Raw genomic sequence first — 26,373 nt, 5'->3', positions numbered from 1 at the left:
CCCCAACACCAGATCTACCTCCCTGTCCGTCAACACCTTCAATGGTGCCATCACTACGGTCCAATAAGTAGCCCAAAGTGGTCACCCCCAAATCATGTGAGGGAAGATTGCCCCCGCTCACTGAACTCTTGGGCATTCGTATGAGTCAGTGTTGAAACATGCATTGACTCTTTGCCGGTGTGAGGTAAGGCAATGTAAAACATTAAAAAGAAGCCATTGAAAGCGGGCGTGCCTGGTGCACCTCCCCACTTACTCTACAATCTCAGCACAAGCCCTTTCCGGAATCTCTCACCCTACATCTACCTCCCATTTCAATTAAGTAAGTCCAAAGCGGGCAGCTTCTCAAGATTCATGCGCATGTACAGGCATGTGACTGCCTTAAACTTTACAGCTGCAGTCAATATGTATTGGCACCCTAAAGAAACCTCAGCTTCTGCTTGGTCCCCTTTACAATGTGCACAAATATCCACTGTGATCGCTGCATGGAGTAGGTAGTCCCCCCCTCTAGTCCCCCCCTCTAAAATCAAAGCGCTTATGCAGAGTACAGGTCACCGCCTGGTATGATGCACAAAACGGCCCACCACTGCCACACACACTCCACATGTGGGCCCAAACTTGTGAGTAATGGGTGTGGATACTGTCTGCTCAGACAGCAACAACAATTGCTACACATGTTGCAACATACTCTGAAAGGGAAATTCAAAAGAAGTGCAGGAAGCAAACCATGCAAGATTAAACATGACAGGCGCAATGCACACAACACAAATCACAAGGAGCCAAAGCGACTTAGAGGCACATGTTTCCTACACAGTGCAGCTCCGTAGAAATACCACGGTGCATATAATCAAGGACGGTCTTAAAATTATCGCCGCTTCAGCAGCAGGAAACTGCCGCTAAAGCGGTGATAATGTGCCTGATAACATGCTGCAGAGAATTCCAATAGAAGCCCATGTTCACACCAGAACATGTGCTTCTATTGGAATTCTATGCAGCATATTATCAAGAACATCATCGCCGCTTGTAGCGGAAGTTTCCTGCCGCTAAAGCGGCGATAATTTTAAGGCTGTCCCTGATAATATGCCCCCAAGTAGGCTCCCATTGCCAATGTGCCAAAAGTGGGCCCTCCTCACACATAACTAATTGCACACAAAACACATGCACATGTGCAGGCTCCTGCAAAGCTGCAACTCCTTGAGCCACACTGACAAGGCAAGTGATAGGGCATGATGAATAGCATGCCTGCAGGACAAAGAGATTTACATGGTGCAGGACACCTCACTGATGTTGCGGAGTGTGGAACACATCCTCAAGGGAGCATGTCACACCCTGACACAACCTCATGTGCACACAAACCCTGATGTGAACAAGACACTTGATGACCTACTATGCACAATTGCCACAACTCTGACAAGGACACACAATCCACACAGCTTTCCACATGTCTGCATTGTACATACACAGAAGTCAAAGGCCCATTTCATGAAAGGGACAAGGGGCAGCTAAACAAAAGCAGCAGGTGCCACCATAACACAATGCAGTGTACACACATACTTATCTGAGTACATCAACATTGCCTAATAGGTGTTCCGGACTGCATTAGTCACATAACACAAACCAGGACACAACAGGTAGCATTTGTGTGTAGACACTGTCAAGACACATTTCTCACATAGGTAACTTGTGATATCACAATGTACAAGTACACCCTCACATCCGTGATGTCCCTGAAATAATCACCATCCAGAAACTAACATGCATATTGTACAAAATATCTATAATGTACAGTCTCCCTCAGTCTGCTTGTTAAGACAAATAATGCATGCCCATACATGGATATCACTGTTAAACTGTATCTCCCATGAACATTGCAGAGGGAGAGACAACACCTCCTGGACAGCAGGATGACCCACTCCGCCACGATTACTTGTCTGAAACAACCACCATCAATGTGGATGAATTTCAACGTATCCTGGATTCCGTTGCCACACCAACTCCAGGAGCAGGGCCACCCAGCAGCATTGCACCAAGCCCACCCCCTTCACAAACCACCCAGCAGCAAGCACCTCCCACCACAGCTGCCTCACAGGACCCTGGTAACCCATATGTGGCCTTTCACCCCATTGTGCTTGAGGTCCAGTGTGAGACACGTGACTATGTGCGGGTGGGGTTGGAGAGCCTGGCAACCAAATTTGATGACCTACGTGGGTGTCTGATTCGCATCCACGACAACATGCAGAGGATGTCAGACATCCACATACCCCTCAATAATATCCAACACACCCTGGATGACATTGCTGGGGTCATGATCCAGAGAGCTGACACACTATCCCAGCAGGGTGGCTCCAGTAGTGTCTGTGCCGAATTATACAGACTATCACGGATAATGGAGGCCATGGAACGGAGGGAACTCCAACAGATGGCTGCCACAGCTGAACACCAGTGCAATCGTGCAGGGATATGCCAGGCCCTGCTACATCATGTCACATCTGCGCCTCCCCACGGTCTTGCACCAACATATGCTGCTTCTGGCGCATCCACATCCTCAGCTCTGCACCCTGATGTGTCTGTGCCTCACAGTGCTGCTCCCACCATACCACTACCCACATGTGAGACACATGACACATCAGAGGACGAATCTGAGGATGAAACTGCCACACTGGTAAGGCGCAAGTACACCTACCAGTGACGTACTAAGACCTGTCTCACCATTGGATTGTTCATAACATCATTCCACTGACCTTCCCCTTCCACTGTCTTCCGACGTCCACCAACACTCAGCTTGGACCCACACATGGACCTGCAGCAAATCTTCTTTTCCTTGACAATGGCACTGCAAACTCTGCCTCTTCCCCTGGCTCTGTCACTCCCAATGGACTCCGCCTGCCACTCCAACGGGCATCCATCCAATTCTGTGTCGTATGAGCTACTTCTGGTCCAATGTAACCCTTATCTTGTAAATAAATTCCCTTAAATCACACAGATGCGTGTTTCCATGACCAATCAAGTATTTAACTAAGGCAATAAGTAAGGGGCTGTGACTACACAAGAAGGTCCAACAAGGGAAATACAATCAATGTACATGTGTCACCTGACACGGATAGGCAGTGAGATGACCGTGTATGTGCAAAAGCAATCAATCAATTATTTCAATCACAACATCTTTAAAGTGCACCACAAACCCATGAGTGTCTCAATGAGTGTGGGGGGGGGGGGGAGTCTGCCACTGCTTGATAATCCTGTTTTTGAGGAGTCTTATTAAGGTTAGCATGTCCTGGGTCTGCCGTAGGATGGTGGGAAGTGTTCCAGTTCTTAGCGGCGAGGTGGCATAACAATCTTCTGCAGGAGGTTGCTCTTCAGATGCGGGGGACTGTGGCGAGTGCAATGTCAGCGGAGCAGACCTGCCGGTTTGGGGTGCAGAAGCTGAGTCGTCTGTTGAGGTATGCAGGTCCAGTGTTGTGGAGTGGCTTGTGTGCGTGGTTCAAGAGCGTGAAGGTGATCCACTTGTTGGTGGTGAGCCAGTGCAGGTCTTCCAGGTGGGGTGTGATGTGCTTTCGGCGAGGGATGTCGAGGACCAGGCATGCATAGGCGTTTTGAATGCATTTAAGTCGTTTCTAGAGTTTGGCTGAGGCTCCTGCATAGAGGGTGTTTCCGTACTCCAACTTGCTGTTGACGAGTGCCTGTGTGACTGTTCTCCATGTTTCGGTGGGAAGCCACCTGTAGAACTTGCCAAGCATCTGGAGGGTGTTGAAGCAGGAGGACGAGACAGCGTTTACCTGCTCTGTCATGGAGAGAGTAGAGTTGATGATGAACCCCATGTTGCGTTCATGGTTGGTTGGTGTTGGATCTGTTCCCAGTGCGGCCGCACACCAGGAGTTGTCCCAGGCGGAGGGGGTGGATCCGAGGATGAGCATTTCTGTCTTGTCCGAGTTTATCTCCAGTTGGCAGTTCTTCATCCACTCGGCAACGGCTTACAGTCCTACATGGTGCTTGGCTGTGTAAGTGAGGGTGGCCATGGTGAGGGAGAAGATCAGCTGGCTGTCGTTGTCATAGGAGATGATGTTGAAGTTGTGCAGTCGGGTAACGTGTGCGAGCGGTGACATGTACATGTTGAACAATGTTGTGTGAGGGATGAGCCCTGGGGTAAGCCGCCGATGATTAATGTGGATTCGGAGTTGGAAGGGTGGAGGCAGATGGTCTGGGTTTTGCCAGAGAGGAAGTAGGTGGTCCAGCATGTGCATAGTGTGCAGTGCAAGACAGTGTTGAAGGCGAATTACCGGTCCTGGACAATGAGTGCTGCTGTTTCGCTGTTGTCCATCTGGGGCATTATGTCATTGGTGGCGGAGATGAGGGCAGTTTTGCTGCAGTAGTTGCCGCAGAAGCGTGAATGGGACGGATCCAGGATGCTGCTTCCATCGAGGTGGAGTAAGGGGTTGATCTGGGTGTGCTTCCAGCTCTACGTGAATGTTGAATTTTCAAAGGAGATGATGATGTTTTTCTGGATATGGGTTGCAATGGTGGTGCTGGCTTTGTAGCAGATGTGGTGTGGGCATGTGTCTGACGTTGATCTGGAGTGGATGTTGCACCAGATTTTGATAGTGTTTGTGTTGTTTATGTTGGTCCAGGAAAGCAGGGGGTTGGTGCGGATGGTGTCCGTGGGGAAGGAGGTCTCAGTGCTATTAGTGGCAGTCGTGATGTTGTAGCTGTCGTGGATGTCTGCACTCTTGCGATGGACGACAGTGTCAAGGGAGTTGCACAGGTCTTGAAAAGGTGGGATGTTGTTGGTGTCGGAGCTGGTGTTGGAGAGTTCTTTCACTATGTTGAAGAGCACCTTGCTGTTGTGTGCGTTGTTGGCTATGCGGTCTTTGAAGGAGGCCCTATTGCGGATCTGATGAGGTGATGGTGTCTGCGGGTGGCGTCTTTGTGGGTTGCGTAGCTGTCCAGTGTCTGTTCACGGTGCCATTTCTTCACTAGCTCATGGCAGGTCTGCATTGAGGCCTGATGGTCTGCATTGAACCAGCTGGCTTACTTGCTGGTGTGTCTGTTGGAGTGTGTCTTAATCTGGCCGAGGGTGTTGGCGCAGTCGCCGATCCTTTGTCTGAGGTTCTGGGCGGTAGAGTCAGTGTCGGTGGGTGTGCTCCGGGCGAGACTGCTGGTTAGCTGGGCTTCTGTGACTTTGCTCCAGCAGCGCCGGTGGATCTGTTGGGTGTGGTGGTGCGTGGTGTCTTAATGGAAGGCGAAGTTGATGCATCGATGGTTGTTCCAGTGGAGGTTGGTTGTGTGGTTGGAGTAGACGTGGGAGCTTGCGGAGAATATGTGGTCAAGCGTGTGGCTGGCTGAGTGGGTGGGTGTTGTGACGAATTGTCTGAGTCCGAGGTTGGCCAGGTTGTCGATCAGGGTGGTGGAGCTGGTGCCGTTAATGTACACAAGATGGAAGTTCAGGTCAACGGGAAGGATGCAGTCTGTGGATGTGAGGGCGTGTGTACTGACAAAGTCGGCGATCGAGTCGCTGAACTGTGTTTGGGGTCTGGAGGCTCTGTAGACAAGGGTTACTCTGAGGGTGGTGTTGGGATCGGTGTGGATCTGGAAGTGCAGGTGTTCGGCGTTGCTGAGGATGTCGTCGGTGTTGTTCGAAACTCTGAGCGTGTTCCTGTTGACGATGGCAATTCCTACTCCTACTCCATTGGTGCGGTCCCTGTGGTTGATCTTGTAGCCGCACAGGATGGCTATGGCGAGGTAGTGTTCCGAGGAGGGGTACATCCAGGTCACTGTCATGAAGGCCATGTCTGGGGAGGTTGAGTCGAGTAGGTCCCAGAGTTCACTTGCGGGTTGGCGTTCATGGCAGGTGTTGAGGACAATGCATCTGAGGTAGTTGGGTTCCTACCCAGTGGGTGGATTTGCTGATCGGATGCTGGTGACGTTGCTGTTCCGGCAGGAGAAGGGTCCTTGTGTGCGTTTTGGTCCGGGCAGGAAGCAGGTGTGTGATCGTCCTATGTTGAGGGCATTGAGGGTGCTGGCATCGTAGCGGCAACGTGTGTAGTTGTGATTGCGGTCCCAGGATGGTCCTGCACTTTGCGCGGTCAAGAGGAAGGGGAGGTGGGAGGATCAGCCTGGCGTGTGAGCGGTACGAATGGGCGTGTTGCTGTGCAGGTCAGCAGGGGATACTGCGGCGGGAAGGGAGAGCGGAGACGGGTGGAAAAACACATGTCCGAATACAGGGTAAATGAGCCAAACCACTAAAGAAGGGGCACAGGGGGTCATACGAGATTACACAAGCCAAATTGCACTGCCCACTTTGATCAGATAGCACAATCTAGCAATATACCAACTCTGACACACGTCCATGTAGGACATATGCATGTGTGACAACATGTACAAATCTGTTGCAGGACACAAGTAGTGTCACCAAGAAGGATAGCAAAGCATAATCTCCTGGCATAACACCTTACACAGGACGTGTTGGTCAAAGATTGTTGTGATGTAGCACATTGCATGTCACATCTCTAGGTGTTCACAACAGATTCACATTGCTGATGAGACCCAAGGGCACAGGTCACACATACATACATGGAACTACAAAGTAAGCCACACTGAAGTTGAGTCTACAATAGTTACTGAAGCCAAAGTGCAAAGCATCAGTCAGCCCCTACCTGTGCACAAACAATGCCAAACCAACTTCCGAGCCCTCGCATGAAGTGCCCACATATTGGCCAATGTGCCCACGGATGTCAGTTGAACTGCACTTAGCATGTAGTCTGAATCAGTGGCAAGATTACAAGGGTGTCATCACTATGAGCCAATGCCAAAGTCACAGCTGGGATGAGTGGCTATGGCACTGTTGGTCCTGGGAGCAATGCAGCATGTCACCACTTGTGTGCAGCAGAACTGTGTGCCTGCAACCAAACATCATCAGGTACAAATGCATAACTCAACTGATTAAGGGTGTCACAAAAGCAAGAAACTCGAAGTTAAGTCTGTATTCCGAACATTGCAAATCCAAAAAGACACCTGTGAATGACCTCTATTCCAAAGTCATGACTCAGTCTCATTTAACTCATGTGACTCACTAACACTGTTGTGCCATTTGACGTTAACAATGGAAAGAAAATGACCAACAGAATGCATGGAATGGAGATCGATTGGCCATGCCCAGGAACATGTGAGGCAAAGCTATCTGATGCACTAGCACCACGCATCAAGTGTGCAAAGGTCTGTGCAATGGAGATGGACTCCGACCCAGGACCATCTGATATGCATGTTTTTTGCGCTATATGTGTAACTTTGATATACTCACAATGCTATGTCCCTACTTTGAGTTGCAAATGTGCACCAATGTGCAGTACAACTATGTACACCACACTGAAGATGTTGGAGGTCAAAATAAACTGTCACCAGAGTAGGCCGTAAACCATATTTGCTAATCTATCAGACATGCAAGGTCATTGTGCTCACATCTAAGGTATCTGGACTCAATCCATCCTGCTGAGTGACAGGTCAACACCATAGTTACACATACAATGATTACTCCAGTGATGGTATGAGTTGCACACAAAGGAGCAAGCCCCACTACCCTGCATCAGCCATGATATAAGTAAAGCAAAAATCAAAAACTAACAAGATTTATTTCACAATATAAAAGATACAAAAACCCTACACTAACACTAATCTATTACCCTAACTCTAAACCTAAACTAACTACAAATATTTATCCTAAAAACTATCTACCCTAACTATTTACCAACACACAAAATGAATAAAGACATCAACCCCCCACCCAAAGCTAAATGAAACCTATCCCCAAATCCTATCACATTCAAGAAGTACAAAAGTCTAAATCTACAACTAACTAAGCCTATACTAAAACTACTCTAACTAATACACACAATAATGACCTAATACAACATAACACAAAAATAGGGACATTGTGGAAAGGCAGAAGAGGGGGATGGGTGAGAACATGGGGAATCTTTAATGCAGTCCCAGGTGAGTCCGGATCTCATGGAGGTGCCAGATACAACAGTTCTCGCCGAATGTCCGTTCAGAATGGCATTTTTCTTGGTTGCCATCTGCATGATTTGGGAAAGGACCGGATCACTCTGTGCAGGTGCAGGTGCTGGTGCAGGTGGCTGTGCAGGTTGGACTGACACCTGTGCTGGTGTGGAGGCAGGGGGATTAACCGTGTGGGAGTTCACACTGGCACCTGAGGTCGAGGGGATGTTCCTGCTGCCGGTCAGAAAACATTCCGGCAGCGACTTCCATGTCCCAACCTCCTTGCCATGAGTCGATACCCCTTGCGGACCTTCCGCACGTGGAGGTACCGGTCCTTGGCAACCTGGAATGTGTGTTGCTCCTCAGGTGTCATGTTGTCTGTAAAAATAAACTCAATGTCATTTTTCTGTCCCCTACACTATGTAAACGTCCAACATGATATCTGTATCACAAGTTCAAAACAACATGAGAGGCAACACACCCGCTTCACCCTGTTAAGTCAAAGACTGACCTGTTAAACCCAATGTGTACGCATGATTCAATCACTGCATGCTGTGGAGACTGACATGACAGTGCATGGCATGGTACATGCACTGACATAACTAAAAGCTAATGACACGCTACAAACATGGCACCATTGGACAACCGGGCTGTGGGTGACATGTACAATAGACTTCAGTCGGGAGGCATAACCCCTACGTGCACAGCACCACCCTCTCCCATCCTGTGACAGACAGCTGCATCAAAAGTACAATGCACATGTGCAGCCATGTGTGTCCCCCAGGAACTGTGTGCAGTACATCAAGTCAGTGCCAAAACAGGCACTCTTGCACAAGCGTGCAAGGGTGTATGTGTGCAGGTGTGAATAACTGCCTATTGTAGTCTCACACTACATGCACGATAACAGGACTGGGACTGCCCTACTCATACTTGCAATCATGCTGCATCATGCCGCGCACATGGAAACATGTTTGGTGTATGAATGCTGACTTAGGCACTTACTCACTCCACCATTACTATGCAATTGGTGATAGTCATCCACTGCGAGGGGGAGACATCATTGAACCACAATTGCCACTCATGCATGTGTTGTAACCACCAATCTCACTCCATAGTAGAGATGAACACGCATGCATCAGCTACGCAAACTGTTACAATGGATTACAGATTGTAATGGCACCCTGGGGTCATGAGGGTTGTGTACTTGTTATGGCTAATGCGTACTCACAGATATTGTTGGCGCAGGCTGGATTTTCAAATCTATGTGACATCAAATGATGCATAGCTAATGCATGCATATGAAATGTGTGTTGAGTAATGTCACCAATTGTGTCAGCTGAGTTGGTACACATGATCCTGATTCCAGCCTGTCAACACCATTGCAGTGCACAAATATTAAATTACAATTAACGTACACATCTATTGCATGTGTTTGTGTAACACGCCATTGACAAATTTGGATCTGAGCTACACACTGCCACTCCTGGTTCTCTGCTATGCAGCATACCTTAGGGATCACTGAGCCAAGATGTCTGACCTTGGACGGACATAACTGCACTGCCTCCTTGTGCACAATGCAACACCCAATGCACGCCCCTTGGACGATGTTTACAGCATGTAAGTGTGCCATCTTGACTAGGCTGCGCAAATGAACATGGGAGAAAATGCAAGTGGCCTATTGCCAACACAACTTCAGTGTAAATGCCTAGTTGGCAGCATTAGTTGCTTGGAAATAGGCACATACATTGACATGTGTATCACTGACTGTTGATGGACAATGTCACAACTCTGAATAAGATGCATTGTACCCCTTCAAACTTCCATTTTTGACACAGATCTGAAATGCTGAATACCTCTACACATCGTAGGCAACTGACATGCGATACACACCCATACTGCTAATCAACAACGTGTTGCATTTGGCACAGACACTCATGACCCCGCAACATGCCAATATTTGTTGTCACTACTCACCAGTGGCGTGTGGGTCCCGGAATCGGTCAATGTTCTCCTTGGTGATAGGTTGACGTCCATCTGTGAGAGGACAAACGTAAATATGTATTGTTAGCAAACCTTAGCACACGTGGCATATTCACAATGTAAAATATTACAGTGACAGACAATGCTACATCCCTGTGGTGTTGAGTTCATGTTGGCCACATGACTGGGTCTACTTTGAATGACATCCACACACGACCTGTGGAAGCAGAGGCTGCTCAGCCAAAACATCACTGCTGGCAGACCTGCACATTAGAGTTGTGTCACGCAATATCAAGGCACCTCATCCACACGGAGCGAGAAAAAAACAGTTGCACTCATCATCCTTGACCTATCGCTGCGGCGTTCACCACTGTCTCTCAAGGCCCACCAATATGCAGACTTCACAACAAAGGGATCTAAGACAAGGCCCTCAACTGGATCTGCTCCTTCCTCAACGGACATACGCAGTGGGTCAGGCACCCCCCTTTTGTCTTGGAGCCTACAACAACCACCCGTGGAGTCCACCAGGGATCCTCACTCAGCCCTACAATCTTCAACATCTACATGGCTTTGCACACCACAATCGTGATTAGCTAAGGACTCAACATTGTATCATAGGCATACAACTGACAACTCCTCCTCGACACATCCAACTAACACAACTCCGGCAAACACAAGTATTGAGAAGCCATGGAAGACCTTGCTAAATGGATGTCAAACAGCTGCATACAGGTGAACAACAACAAAACATAAGTACCCATCATGCTCCAAAACCTCCACGCATGGAATTACACAGGGTCCTCACACGGCATCGGGAACCCACACCCCACCACGGACAAGGCACGCAACATGGAATCCATCATGGAATCCGATGTCCAAAATAATCGCAAGATCTATCCGGTCTCATCATCCTGCTTCCACACACTCTGCCGCCTATGTCAGACCGTCAAATGACTCCTACTCAAACACACATAGACACTAACTCATGCCCTGTGTGACAGCTCACCCTACCACGACACCACAGTCCATGCCGGAATTTACATGAACCACATCTGAAAGCTGCAGGACATCTCAAATGCAACCACAGGACTAATCCTCACACTTCCAGGACCCTGTCACACCACCTGCGCACACTCCACTGTCTCCACATCAAAGCTAGAGTCACCTTCAAGATGTTAACCCAGGCTCACACAGCCATCCACAACACTGGGCCAACATACCTTAACTCTCTTTCCAGGCACATCAAAGGACACGACGATCAGACCAGCTAGCCTATGCTGTGTTCCCCTACACCAGAGAGACCAGATCGTGAGTCTGCTCCTTTCCCTACCTTGCAGACATAGCCTGTGACAACCTTCCGCTACACCTCTGACAGGCAACGTTGCTCCCCATAGCCCCTTGCTATACGTCAACATGCAAACACCGCCACGCACCCTGCAACCCTTCCTGCTGAGTATACGCTCACAATAAGCATGTGTATTTTGGGATGGTTAACACCGGGATCTCCATTCCTATGTGGTATTTCCAGTGGCAAACTTAATCTACTCAGTCATTACAACACCAATCATCACTACAACTTTCACTGCATGGCGCACATCAATAATGGATATTTGGATTGACTATTCCAACACCTTCCCTACTGTTGCACACACTGTAGTGGGAAGAGTAAGTCATACAAATCCTAAGTCAAGGTCATCGTGCACAAGTATTTTTGGCAAGTATCATTGTATTAACCACGTTATTACAGTGTCACGGTCTTGAGACAGCATAAAGACATCATATCTTCTTGTCACACACGTCACTCATATATGTACATAACATTAGTCATGGACAAAAAGGGAATTGGTACTTACCACCCTGGATACCAGGCATGACTCCTGTGTAGTCCAGCAGGTCCGCCTCCCACGCCAGCATGTCCTGCCAGCGGTGCTTCCACTAGCGCACGGTCCGGTTGACTTTGAAGCAGCGGAGCATCTGCACCCGCACTGCAAAATTGTAGCCCTGGAGGATAAGTCCTCCCCTCTCCAACATCAGAGGCAGGTAACAACGCACCAGCCATAGGAAGCCCCCCAATGCCCCCTCTGACATCCGCCCTGACCTTCCCACAGCCGGCATCTCCCTGCACCCCAGCTCTCACCCAAGCCAAACAAAAGAAAACCCTCTAATGCCACAAAACTAAAATAACCCACCACAAACACAACAAGACTGAGGACAGTAGTCAGTAAAAAGTAATACAACTGTAAAATAATTTCAAAAGACACTTTAGACAGGACACAGCAACATAGCAACACTCCCAAATCCCCTCTCCAAAACCACAATCCACCAGACACCTCCTTCACTCAGCCAAATCAACCACAATATGCTCAAAAGAGAAAGTGAAAGTGAATGCCACACCCCTGGGAGACAGGAAGCCTGCATACATCACTTCCTTTGTGTTAGCGGCAGGTTTTGTACAATGCGACAAAAATCTGCACGCTAAGGGGCCGCTAATATACTCAGGCTGATACTGTAATGTGTATGCGGCACGTTTTATTAAATGCGATCATAATCTGCACGCTAAGGGGCCGCTAATGTACTCAGGCTGATACTGTAATGTGTATGCGGCCCGTTTTATTAAATGCAATCATAATCTGCACGCTAAGGGACCGCTAATGTACTCAGGCTGAATAAATGTGATCATAATCTGCACGCTAAGGGGACACTAATGTACTCAGGCTGACACTGTAATGTGTATGCAGCCCGTTTTATTAAATGCGATCATAAGCTGCACCCTAAGGGGCCGCTAATGTACTCAGGCTGAATAAATGCGATCATAATCTGCACGCTAAGGGGCCGCTAATGTCCTTAGGCTTACTGTAATGTGTATGCGACCGGTTTCATAGATTGCAATGGGTTTCTTCACGCTGAGAGGCCGCTACTGTCCTGATGCTGATACAGTATTGTGGAGTGTGTCCAGCGATGTCCTTTCAAATGCGCGGGAGAAAAATCATCGCGTTTGAGATAAAAATATCACGCCCCGCCATTTTTCATACAATGATGGACAGTCAGGCTCTGATCACAGCACAATAATACAATGTGAAAATAGGTTTGCACAATGAAGGCAGACTACATTTTAGGGTTACATCTTTTTATAGAAAGGAAGAAATTTTTGTCAAACACAGCTTGCTGCCTACATCCAGAGGCCGGCCGGGCAAGCATTGTGAGCATTTACACAGCGTTTAAGCCGCAACCCGGAGGCCGGCCGCATACCGGAAGAGCGAACAAGCCACTAAGAGCGTCTTCCATTTTCCAAAGAATAAACATGTAAAACAGACAAGTGAAACAATCAAGAACAAGGGAGAAAACAAACCCCTTCCCCAATACCCCTCCCACAACCCCACCTTCCGTACCGGTTGCAGCCTCCCTAGATGATAGTAAGCATACACAATATGCGTGGGAGTAAGCCCCCTCGTCACTCCACTGGGTGAGCGGCGGTGGATGATTGCTCCATCGGTAGAAGGCGTCAGACCTGCAAGTACTTGGGGCATGTGACTTCCCTCATATCTCGGGACCATGAAATCACAAAGGGGCACCACAGAGTTGAGAAATCTCTCACCCTTCCCTCTGCACCCCGAGACAGACGCTCCATAGCTAATAGGTTCCTTAAACGTTGTAACCAGGACAGGAGCCCTGGAACAGCCACTGTACCCCACTGTCCTAGGATAACTTGCCTGCCCGCCAGCAACGCTCTGACTATTTGCCTACCCCTGAGGGATGTTAGTGGGAAGGCCTTCGGATGTGAGAGGTGAAGGAGAGTGTACTCCGGTGCGCCGGGCATTGCAATGTCGCACGCTGTATCTATGTTATCTAAGGGCTCACCCCAATATCTTTGCAAATTTTGGGCAATGCCAGAGTAAGTGCACGAGGGTACCAGTCATTCAGCATCCCCGTCAGCAGCGATCTGGCTTGCTTTTATCCCCGCCATGTAGTTGCACAGGTGTGCAACACCAATGAGAGCAAACCTTAAAGGAGGTTTCAGCCCCCGCTACACTGTGCGCAGTGTGGTGTGCGCGAAACAGGATACATTCCCATTGCTTGGAGGAAAGCGGCCTCCCCAGCTCCATTTCCCACAAAACCTGCGCTTTTGTGCACTGACCACTTGGACTGGTCAAAAGCATTTTGTACAGCTCAGATATGAGGGGACGTTTGTCCTTCTTACGCGCTAACCCCTTCTCATATGACGTAAACAACCTCGGCATTCGTGCATAGTTAGTAGGCCCGCCCCATGACCCAATGTGTTAGTTGGCGTTATGAATACACATCAGCAGCGGGTAAATCATAATCCTGTAGGAGCCGCAGATATGGCACCAGCCCTTCTAGATCAAAGATAGACCCTATGCTCTTGCAGCCCTGTTCTCGCCAGCGCTAGAATATCGCTGATTCCTGACCTGGGAGGAAGTCCGGGTTATCCACGCTGGAGGTCATCGGTGAGGGGAAAGAGGTCCAGCCCTTCCATACTGCCACCCTGTCCCAAACCTTGAGGGTGGGCACCATAACTGGGGAAGAGTACAAGCCCCAGGCTCAGTGCTTATGGGCTAGCCACAGTTCTATCCAGATCTTTTTTCCCGCCACAGACTGGTCCATGAAGTTTCAGTGCTTCTCTGATAGCAGCCTATTCCATTCCACTATATATCAAAGGCATGTGGCTTGGCAGTAGCCACCAATGAGGGGCAATCCCAGGCCACCTTGCATTTTCGGGCGTGTAAGCTGCGCAAGTGAGAGGCGAGGCCGCTTGCCCTCCCTGACAGACTTATTAATGAGGGCTTGCAATTGTGTGAGTGCACGGGGCTAGGGTACCATGTGTCTAAATTGAAATACATAGAAAATGCGTGGAAGAATTAACATTTTCACTCCCGCTATGCATCCAAACCATGCGAGGCGCAGATTTGACCAGGCGTCCAGCGCCTTAGCCGTCTCATCCAACAGTGTTGAATATTTGAGCTTCACTGTACGGGCAAGAGTCGGAGCCAGTTGGAGACCCAGGTACTGTGTATCCCCCTGGACCCAACGGAATGGGAATTGTTGTTCCATAGCCAACACTTCCTCAGGGGTAGACACAGACTACCTTTTATGTTCCAAGACAGTTGACACCCAAAATGGCATGTAACATGACTCATCCCCACCTCAATTGCTAATTTCACAGACATTCATTCAAAAAAAGATGTGAATTGTAAGGGCACTACTCACCTGGGGTGGTCTGTAGGTGATGAGTATGTGCACAGATCAATCTGACAATAAGGGTGGGCATGATGTGCCCTACTCACACGTGAGGCTCACAAGTCACTGTGGGGGAGTGGGAGTGCAGCTCCACCTCAGTCAAATAGCCATGTCTTGTCGTTCCGCATGTAAGCGTGCTGGGTGGGAGATTGTTTGATGTTGACTTTCATCTCGTCCATGGCTTTGCTGGCAACGTAGGTGGAAGCTCTTCCTCAGGCTCGTGATTTGCCGATCCCGGTCGAGTCTGCAAGGGCAAGGTTGTCAGAGCAGCAGTTCCTCTTGGGGATGTTGAGGTTGACTCTCACTTGGATGTCTTTGTGCCCGATGATGTGTAGTGAATTGTAGGTGTGTGTGAGTAGTTTGAGGGTTACTTTCTCCTTGTCGGTGATACATTTGATGTTCTGTATGTGTTGCCTCTTGTGTTTGTGACATGGGTTTCTGAAGACAGGTGTGTCTGCAGCTTTCAGGCTGTGTTAGAACTTGTGTAGTGGTGTTTTGTAGATCCCTGCGTTGAGTTTGTTGCAGTAGTCCAGTTTGCTGGGGATGAGTGCTTTGTTGACAATTTTAATGCATCCTGGGGTTATCCATTGTGATGGATTAGGTTAGATCAGTAGGCAGCTGTAGCACGCAATGGAGTAGATCTGGCAGGGCAGTATGGTGGAGGATTTGGGATGATGCCAAACTTGTGTGCATGGTCTGTCAGTGAGGGCAGGCTCACAAGGGCAGACAACCACCAGAGGTTGTCCCATGCGGATGTGTATGGACCAGGTATGAGGGCAGGCTCACAAGGGCAGACAACCACCAGAGGTTGTCCCATGCGGATGTGGATGGACCAGGTATGAGGAGGTCAGTCTTCTCGCATTAGAGCTTTATGCAGAGGTTTGTCATCCAATCTACTAGTTTCGGCATTCATTCCTGGGAGCTGGCTTTTGTGTCTTCTGCGTTATTCATGAGGGGGAGGATGAGCTGTGTGTTGTCTATGTGGGATGATATGCTTACCCCATGCTGTCTAGCAATGGCAGTGAGTGGGGACATGTGTATATTGCAAAACGTGTGTCTTAGTGACGCTCCATGTGGTACTCCGCGGTTGTTGCCTGTGGTTTTTTTGGGGATAGGGGTGGGGTATGGTCCTTTGGCTTATTGCGGGGAGAAGGAGTGGATCCAGGAGAGGGCTGTTCCTCGTATCCCCTTGTGGTGGTGTCTGGCATCTGGGGTGTGGTGTGAGAGGGTGTTTAAGGCTGCATAGAGTTGTAGTAGGATGTGTTGTCCACAATGTCACCCAGGTGAAGTGGCATGCATATGTAATCATTGGCAGCATGGTGTACGTTCTTAGTGCTGTGCTTGATGTCAAAACAAGACTGGGAGTGGTCCATGATGGAGTTCTCTTCAATGTAGCCAGTCAGCTGGGTGTTTATGGGTCTCTCAGTGACTTTGTCCAACACGGGGTGCAGGGAGATGGTCAGATAGTTTGTCTTGTCTGTTGGGTCATACTGCCAATGAGCCAATTTGTTAAACATCGTGACCGATCTTGACGGTCTTCATGAAGGTGTCCAGGGATGGTGTGCATGTGAGCCTTGCTGGTGGCTCATTCAATGTCTTGGATGCATGCAGAGTTTTTTTTTCCCCATTTGGCACCATTTCACACCCAATTTACAGCTTAGACCCACAGTTCACACCCACTTTTCAGATTTTCACCCAATTTAGGACACGTTTTTCCAAATTGAGCCCCAATTTCACACCCATTTTTCTGCTTGGACCCACAGTTCACACCCACCTCTCAGATTTGAGCCCCATTCCACACCCACTTCTCAGATTTGAGCCCCATTCCACACCCACTTCTCAGATTTGAGCCCCATTCCACACCCACTTCTCAGATTAGTGCCCCATTCCGCACACAATTTTCTGATTTGTCCCCCTTATCACGGCCTTAACAGTTATATTTAACAACAAATTAACCAATGAAATCATTTTTTGGCACTTCCATACCCATACATTATAAATTATCATATCAAGTACACCCTGTGAATCATGAATTACATACTATTTGACACAACCATTGAGGAGTTGTGTGCCCGATTTTACTCATTGTAAAGTCAGCTTGTGCACGATTGACACACTATTGCATCTCTGGGAGGATGAAACATACACACCATGATTTTACTTTGGTACTCTTACTTGCAATTATTGTACAATGGTAACATTTCATACTGATATACTAATGCAGGAGAGTAACTTGCAGGCAGGGTATGTGTGTTGAGTTTGTTTATTGTCACAAACAGTACTTGAGGTCTTTTTCTACATACATGTATTTGCTTTTGTCATTCACAATGTGATGTGCTCATGTGAAGAAATGATTTATGATCCTGTCCCTTCGGGCAATTCCAGCAGCAGTGGCTGTGGGGTGTGGGCAACCTCGCTGATCCTCGTCATCATCCTGGTCATCGCCCGGTGCTGCAGGCACTTGGATCCAGGGGGCATTTGTGCGGACACAAATGTTGTGCAATACACAACATGCCAGTATTATTTTGTTCACCATTTCTGGGCTGTACAGCAGTTTGCAACCTGTAATATCCAGGCAAAGGAAACGTGACTTGAGCACCCCAAATGTACGCGCCACGATACCACATGCAGCATTGTACTGCTTCTGTGCCTGGGTGGTGGGGTTTCGTTTGGGTGTCATCATCCACAGGCAGAGAGCATATCCTTGATCACCTATGACATGTGAGGGATAGATGGGTACATTATTCATTAGGCATACTATGTTGGCAGTGTTGACAGTTTTTTATCTTCTGATTTTAGCTATTTTTAGACTTAGGTTAGACATGTGTTGCTTCTGGCTATTTAGCGGCATCAATGCTGAGTACATTGCCTCAGTGTTGATCGTCCAACCATCCATATTGCTTGTGTTTGCTGCCCAGTTGCCTACGTGGCACTACAAATGTACAAAATGGGAATGAGACCTGCATAAAAACCACAGACACCAACAGGCAGCCTGGCTCTCCTGACTTCTCGCCAGGGCACTGATCCACACTCCTCGCAGTCACCGCCATGTGAATGTTAAAATGACATAGGCCATGCATGACACAGCTCACATTCAGACATGCATCTCATGCTGATGGCAGACCTGTGACACCACACACGCCATGCAATTGTATGCCCAGAGAGAAAACAAAGGGACAGACCACAGCCACCTCACCTGCAGGGCCCCTGGATCCAGCGAAGGTTTGAAAACACCATCAACAATAACTTTTGACACATTGTAAACTTCAGGGCCTGCGTCATCTGTCATTAGCAGGGCATAAAACTCACATGACACAACTTCTCCAAATCATTTACACTATGTGGTTTATTTGACCAGATCAGACTGGACACACACTTCACCAAGCTGACACACATGGCATGGCTCACCTTGCACACTTCTTTGCATTTGTAATTGTTTAGCATTTGACCAATCTATTTCAACACACAAGTAGTGGCCGAATAGACATCCACTTACTCATCGGGCAACCACATGACACACCATATCACAGGGGTGAGAATGAGAAATATGTGTGGCAGAGTGAGAGAGGAGATGCTACTACACACCATCAACAGCAGCACCAACAATACTGCAGTCAACACCAATGGCGCTGTATGGTGGTTTCATGACACATTTTCCAGCCTATTCATGCACATTTGCCCCACAATGCACTTCCTACAATCAAAGTGCATTGTTACAACCTTGGTCACGACAAACCTTTGACTTGACACACTGATTTTACATGTGTGAGTGCTTATGTAACGTTGGGTCGCCCTAATAGGTCACCAGCAACAAGAACTGCAACATAATCATCTTCATCAACAATGCAACCACACACCGGAGTGGGATACCAGTGAGGATGACTTTGATTAGGTACATAGATGACCAAGCGCTGGGAGTTACTCTACACCATGGATACTCACATACTTTCTCTCTGGTCCCAAATTTGCAGTGTGGTTTGTGGCAGTGTGTCGCACCGGTGGGGGCAGGGTCAGTGGGGAAGGGGGCAGAGCTAGTGAGAAAGGAAACTGACCATGTGGTTGGACGCATGCCCCTGGGGCGGACACCCTCGTTCACTGAGCTACCAGACCTGGCATACACACATCTTTCTCGCTCTCTCTCTCTCTCTCTCTCTCTCTCTCTCTCTTGCTCTCCCTCCCTCCCTCCATCTCTCCCTCCCTCCCTCCATCCCCCTCCCTCTCTCTCTCTCTCTCTGCCTCCCTCCCTCTCTCTGTCTCCCTCCCTCGCTCTATCTCTCCCTCCCTTGCTCTATCTCTCCCTCCCTCTGTCTCCCTCCCTCTGTCGCCCTCGGTCTCCCTCCCTCTGTTGCCCTCCTCCCTCTGTCTCCATCCCTCTGTCTCCCTCCCTCTGTCTCTTTCCCTCTCTCTCCCTCTGTCACCCTCTGTCACCCCCCCCTCCTGGCAGCCTGGGCTGGGATAGCTTCCTGGGCACACACACACACAGCCGAACCCCAGAACTTCACAGGTCTTTCATGGACCATTTACTTGTTAGTGATTTCACCTCTTGGCACACCTGCATCTCCACTCTGACTATCGCTGGACTCGCACAGCCCCCTGGGTGCAGAGTCTCTCGGAGTTCGCGCTGGTGCGGGAGTGTTTGGTGGCACTCTTATAAAATCAAAAACCAAAGGAAATGATGGACGGAGTGTTGAACATTGCAAGCACTCACCCCCAGTCAACTGATCTGGGTTTAATCCATCACCGTTCTTTAGCCCACTCTGCCACCCCAGTACAGACATGGCCATATGCAAATCAGTCTGACCCTGTGCCTCATGGGAACAGTCCAGCCCGAACTGCCAAGCCATGTCTTCCCTGGACCGTAAACAAGCTTCCTAGGACCGGTTTCTGGCATTTCAGCCGTCTTCAGCCAGGCTTGCTTGAATCCAGTGGCAAAGTGAGCAAGGGCCTGGCTGAAGACGGCTGAAATGCCAGAAACCGGTCCTAGGAAGCTTGTTTACGGTCCAGGCGAGACATGGCTTGGGAGTTCGGGCTGGACTGTTCCCATGACGCACAGGGTCAGACTGATTTGCATATGGCCATGTCTGAACTGGGGTGGCAGAGTGGGCTAAAGAGCGGTGATGGATTAAACCCAGATCAGTTGACTGGGGGTGAGTGCTTGCAATGTTCAACACTCCGTCCATCATTTCCTTTGGTTTTTGCTTTGTTCGCTATAAGTTGGCAGGGTATGCTCAGACGTGAGTCCCTTGCTCAATTTGCAACTGGAATCAAGCGAGCCTGGCTGAAGACGGCTGAAATGCCAGAAACCGGTCCTAGGAAGCTTGTTTACGGTCCAGGGAAGATATGGCTTGGCAGTTCGGGCTGTACTGTTCCCATGAGGCACAGGGTCAGACTGATTTGCATATGGCCATGTCTGAACTGGGGTGGCAGAGCGGGCTAAAGAACGGTGATGGATTAAACCCAGATCAGTTGACGGGGGTGAGTACTTGCAATGTTCAACACTCCGTCCATCATTTCCTGTGGTTTTTGCTTTGTTCGCCATAAGTTGGCAGGGTATGCTCAGACGTGAGTCCCTTGCTCACTTTGCCACTGGATTCAAGCAAGCCTGGCTGAAGATGGCTGAAATGCCAGAAACCGGTCCTAGGAAGCTTGTTTACGGTCCAGGGAAGACATGGCTTGGGAGTTCGGGCTGGACTGTTCCCATGAGGCACAGGGTCAGACTGATTTGCATATGGCCATGTCTGAACTGGGGTGGCAGAGTGGGCTAAAGAACGGTGATGGATTAAACCCAGATCAATTGACTGGGGGTGAGTGCTTGCAATGTTCAACACTCCGTCCATCATTTCCTTTGGTTTTTGCTTTGTTCGCCATAAGTTGGAAGGGTATGCTCAGACGTGAGTCCCTTGCTCACTTTGCCACTGGATTCAAGCAAGCCTGGCTGAAGACGGCTGAAATGCCAGAAACCGGTCCCAGGAAGCTTGTTTACGGTCCAGGCGAGACATGGCTTGGGAGTTCGGGCTGGACTGTTCCCATGACGCACAGGGTCAGACTGATTTGCATATGGCCATGTCTGAACTGGGGTGGCAGAGTGGGCTAAAGAGCGGTGATGGATTAAACCCAGATCAGTTGACTGGGGGTGAGTGCTTGCAATGTTCAACACTCCGTCCATCATTTCCTTTGGTTTTTGCTTTGTTCGCTATAAGTTGGCAGGGTATGCTCAGACGTGAGTCCCTTGCTCAATTTGCAACTGGAATCAAGCGAGCCTGGCTGAAGACGGCTGAAATGCCAGAAACCGGTCCTAGGAAGCTTGTTTACGGTCCAGGGAAGATATGGCTTGGCAGTTCGGGCTGTACTGTTCCCATGAGGCACAGGGTCAGACTGATTTGCATATGGCCATGTCTGAACTGGGGTGGCAGAGCGGGCTAAAGAACGGTGATGGATTAAACCCAGATCAGTTGACGGGGGTGAGTACTTGCAATGTTCAACACTCCGTCCATCATTTCCTGTGGTTTTTGCTTTGTTCGCCATAAGTTGGCAGGGTATGCTCAGACGTGAGTCCCTTGCTCACTTTGCCACTGGATTCAAGCAAGCCTGGCTGAAGATGGCTGAAATGCCAGAAACCGGTCCTAGGAAGCTTGTTTACGGTCCAGGGAAGACATGGCTTGGGAGTTCGGGCTGGACTGTTCCCATGAGGCACAGGGTCAGACTGATTTGCATATGGCCATGTCTGAACTGGGGTGGCAGAGTGGGCTAAAGAACGGTGATGGATTAAACCCAGATCAATTGACTGGGGGTGAGTGCTTGCAATGTTCAACACTCCGTCCATCATTTCCTTTGGTTTTTGCTTTGTTCGCCATAAGTTGGAAGGGTATGCTCAGACGTGAGTCCCTTGCTCACTTTGCCACTGGATTCAAGCAAGCCTGGCTGAAGACGGCTGACACGCCAGAAACCGGTCCTAGGAAGCTTGTTTACGGTCCAGGGAAGACATGGCTTGGGAGTTCGGGCTGGACTGTTCCCATGAGGCACAGGGTCAGACTGATTTGCATATGGCCATGTCTGAACTGGGGTGGCAGAGTGTGCTAAAGAACGGTGATGGATTAAACCCAGATCGGTTGACTGGGGGTGAGTACTTGCAATGTTCAACACTCCGTCCATCATTTCCTTTGGTTTTTGCTTTGTTCGCCATAAGTTGGCAGGGTATGCTCAGTCGTGAGTCCCTTGCTCAATTTGCAACTGGATTCAAGCGAGCCTGGCTGACGGCTGAAATGCCAGAAACCGGTCCTAGGAAGCTTGTTTACGGTCCAGGGAAGACATGGCTTGGGAGTTCGGGCTGGACTGTTCCCATGAGGCACAGGGTCAGACTGATTTGCATATGGCCATGTCTGAACTGGGGTGGCAGAGTGGGCTAAAGAACGGTGATGGATTAAACCCAGATCAGTTGACTGGGGGTGAGTGCTTGCAATGTTCAACACTCCGTCCATCATTTCCTTTGGTTTTTGCTTTGTTCGCCATAAGTTGGCAGGGTATGCTCAGAGGTGAGTCCCTTGCTCACTTTGCCACTGGATTCAAGCAAGCCTGGCTGAAGACAGCTGAAATGCCAGAAACCGGTCCTAGGAAGCTTGTTTACGGTCCAGGGAAGACATGGCTTGGCAGTTCGGGCTGGACTGTTCCCATGAGGCACAGGGTCAGACTGGTTTGCATATGGCCATGTCTGAACTGGGGTGGCAGAGTGGGCTAAAGAACGGTGATTGATTAAACCCAGATCAGTTGACTGGGGGTGAGTGCTTGCAATGTTCAACAATCCGTCCATCATTTCCTTTGGTTTTTGCTTTGTTCGCCATAAGTTGGCAGGGTATGCTCAGACGTGAGTCCCTTGCTCACTTTGCCACTGGATTCAAGCAAGCCTGGCTGAAGACGGCTGAAATGCCAGAAACCGGTCCTAGGAAGCTTGTTTCCGGTCCAGGGAAGACATGGCTTGGCAGTTCGGGCTGGACTGTTCCCATGAGGCACAGGGTCAGACTGATTTGCATATGGCCATGTCTGAACTGGGGTGGCAGAGTGGGCTAAAGAACGGTGATGGATTAAACCCAGATCAGTTGACTGGGGGTGAGTGCTTGCAATGTTCAACACTCCGTCCATCATTTCCTTTGGTTTTTGCTTTGTTCGCTATAAGTTGGCAGGGTATGCTCAGACGTGAGTCCCTTGCTCACTTTGCCACTGGATTCAAGCAAGCCTGGCTGAAGACGGCTGAAATGCCAGAAACCGGTCCTAGGAAGCTTGTTTACGGTCCAGGGAAGACATGGCTTGGCAGTTCGGGCTGGACTGTTCCCATGAGGCACAGGGTCAGACTGATTTGCATATGGCCATGTCTGAACTGGGATGGCAGAGTGGGCTAAAGAACGGTGATTGATTAAACCCAGATCAGTTGACTGGGGGTGAGGGCTTGCAATGTTCAACACTCCGTCCATCATTTCCTTTGGTTTTTGCTTTGTTCGCCATAAGTTGGCTGGGTATGCTCAGACGTGAGTCCCTTGCTCACTTTGCCACTGGATTCAAGCAAGCCTGGCTGAAGACGGCTGAAATGCCAGAAACCGGTCCTAGGAAGCTTGTTTACGGTCCAGGGAAGACATGGCTTGGCAGTTCGGGCTGGACTGTTCCCATGAGGCACAGGGTCAGACTGATTTGCATATGGCAATGTCTGAACTGGGGTGGCAGAGTGGGCTAAAGAACGGTGATTGATTAAACCCAGATCAGTTGACTGGGGGTGAGTGCTTGCAATGTTCAACACTCCGTCCATCATTTCCTTTGGTTTTTACTCTTATAAAATCTACAGAAATGGCACACAGGTACAATGTCTGCAAGGTCCACGGCCCACCAAGAAAGGCTTGCTGGGCCGCTGGCGGCACGTGGGCCATACCATGAGTACCCGTGCTCTACGCAGTGGAGCCTGTATACCTCATCCTCGTACGCAATACATCAGGATGTTGCACGTAGTGGTGTGCCAAGCATTTTGTGCCCCCCCAATCAGTACCTAGGCAATGTATTTACATCCTCACTCTTGATGCGTCAACATGATTGTGTTTTTTGGGCATGTGATGTGTTCAGTTGGTACTTACCCACAAGCAATGCATTTCCATATGTGCCATCCTGGAAGCGCTGGTTTATGATGCAGTGTCGGAAGATGAATGCATCATGCACACTCCCTGGAAATTTGGCAATGACATTTGTGAACAGTCCACGGTAGTCCACTATTGCCTGCACATTCATTGAATAGGTGTGCTTCCTGTTGCGGTATATGTGTGCGCTGTCCGCAGGGGGCACAAATGGTACAATTGCACCGATCACCTGTGGTAAGCCAGCAATGGCATGGAATCCTTGCTTGATGGCAATCTGCTCCTGCACAGTGTTGGGGAAGTGAAGGTGCTGGGGAATCAGGCTGAGTATGCCATCCAAGACAGTGGGGAGGAAGGTTGAGAAGGCTGCCTGTGATACTCCACCGACTCTGGCTGTTGTTGGTTGGAATGTCCCAGAGGCCAAAAAGTGCAGCACAGCGAGCAGTTTTGTCTGCGGAGGGATGTTGGTTGTCCGCTGTGTTGGTGGCGTCAGCCTGTGGGCAATAAAGGTCAGGATGTGCTGGATGGATGTCCTTTTGAGCCTGTAGTGGGCTATGACTTCCTCTGGCCTTAAGTCTGCGAGGTAGACACGTCTGCGCAGTGCCCGCTGTCTTCTTCGTCGCTGCATGGGTGGTGGTGGTCCTGGGGGTGGTGGCATTGGCGGTGGTTGTTGTTGTTGCTGCCTTGGTGGGACTCCAATCTGCATGACAACTACCTCCATGGCTTCTGTGGCTGTTCTGGGGAAGCTCTGGCCTACTCTCCCGTATATACACCCACTTATCTCCAGTGTAAGTCAGGTTTTTATCAGGTGTTAATAACTGGAGTTAGCGGGAGTTAGCGGGAGTTTTTTTGTAGCTAAGCGGGTTGGCGATATCCTTGATAATAGTGAGAAGCTGTGTTAGCGACTTTTTTCGTGGGATTTCAGTCAGGAACGCCTACTTTGCATGTCATTAGCGTTGATTATCGCTGGCTTGCAAGGCGATAAATTTCTGGTCGCTATCGCCGGAAATGTAACGCTAACAGGGGTTAGCGACGCCTTGTTGATAGGGCGATAGAATTATCGCCGCTTTATCGCCGAAAACTGACGCTAACGTGGCGATAAGTCCCTTGATGATATGCCCCTTAGTATTTTACTAGAACGTTTTACATACTGCAGCACATGCATTAATTTCTAGCATTCCAGAATGTATGTGTATATATATATGTACAGTTTTGAATAGGTGATCCAGACCCACCTGGGTACCAGAGCGTTGTACATAAATGGCTTTCAGTGTATACATACAAACAGGAGACCAGGAGGAAAATAATGAGCAAATAGTAGGTGATTTGCAGTCGGTGGGTGGAAATGTTCATCCTTATTTTGGACGCTCATGTTTGTGAGGGAATGAATGTGTGAGTGTATAAATAAACGGATAAATCAACTATTCTTTTGCTATTTTTGCTAATTAATTTAAATGTTCTTCAGAGACAAAACAGAAAATTGTGATTTTTATAATAAGAATAATAGCTACTCTGACATGAAAGAGCGGGGCCTGGAGTGATCGAAACTGCTTGTATGTTATTAGGTTTGCCTGGAATGTATCAGTGTTCAATAAGAGTCCTGCAGCTACTGATACTCTTGAAGCTCATTACTACATCCTTGCAGCTCTCTGTTTCCAGAGAAATTGGTCAAATGAAATACTTATCTTTCCAACTCTGTCTCTTTACTCTGTTTCTAAATTATTTTGCCCATATTTGATGATGCAACTAGTGTTTTAATCTCACTTTATGGGCAGGGGGCATATTGCCAACAAATAAATAGAGGCTGTAAAAACAATATTGCCTTTGTATGTCATGACCTGTGTAAGCATCTCCAGCTGGTTGTTAATTTCTAATCCACTTTAAGCTGCATTTATTTAAACTATAAATATCTATTTTTATAATAGCAGAGAAACAGAATCCATCGATTTGGTGCGAGATCTAGTCTAGACCTTAAATACCCTAACAATGAATACATTAAAACGTGGCTTTCTCTAGCAGAAATGTGTCATCAACATGGTCC

At 48.8% G+C, this 26,373-nt stretch overlaps 1 protein-coding gene and 1 long non-coding RNA gene across 2 annotated transcripts in view; both read right to left on the bottom strand.

The window, feature by feature from the left end:
* LOC146789275 (histone deacetylase 9-like) overlaps positions 1-26,373 on the bottom strand; it is a 1,526,442-nt gene that overhangs the window by 938,969 nt on the left and 561,100 nt on the right. The gene's annotated exons all lie outside the window — the stretch shown is intronic.
* Positions 7,773-11,915, bottom strand: LOC146789276 (uncharacterized). Its single transcript, XR_014970044.1, has 3 exons — positions 11,820-11,915; positions 9,961-10,020; positions 7,773-8,364 (listed from the first exon to the last, which is right to left on the bottom strand). It is a non-coding gene; the product is annotated as an uncharacterized LOC146789276 (long non-coding RNA).

Source organism: Triturus cristatus, chromosome 10 (genome assembly GCF_964204655.1).
Source record: "Triturus cristatus chromosome 10, aTriCri1.1, whole genome shotgun sequence".
NCBI lineage: Eukaryota > Metazoa > Chordata > Amphibia > Caudata > Salamandridae > Triturus > Triturus cristatus.
Note: the sequence above shows the minus strand (reverse complement) of the source record. Positions and strands in the feature narration are given on the sequence as shown.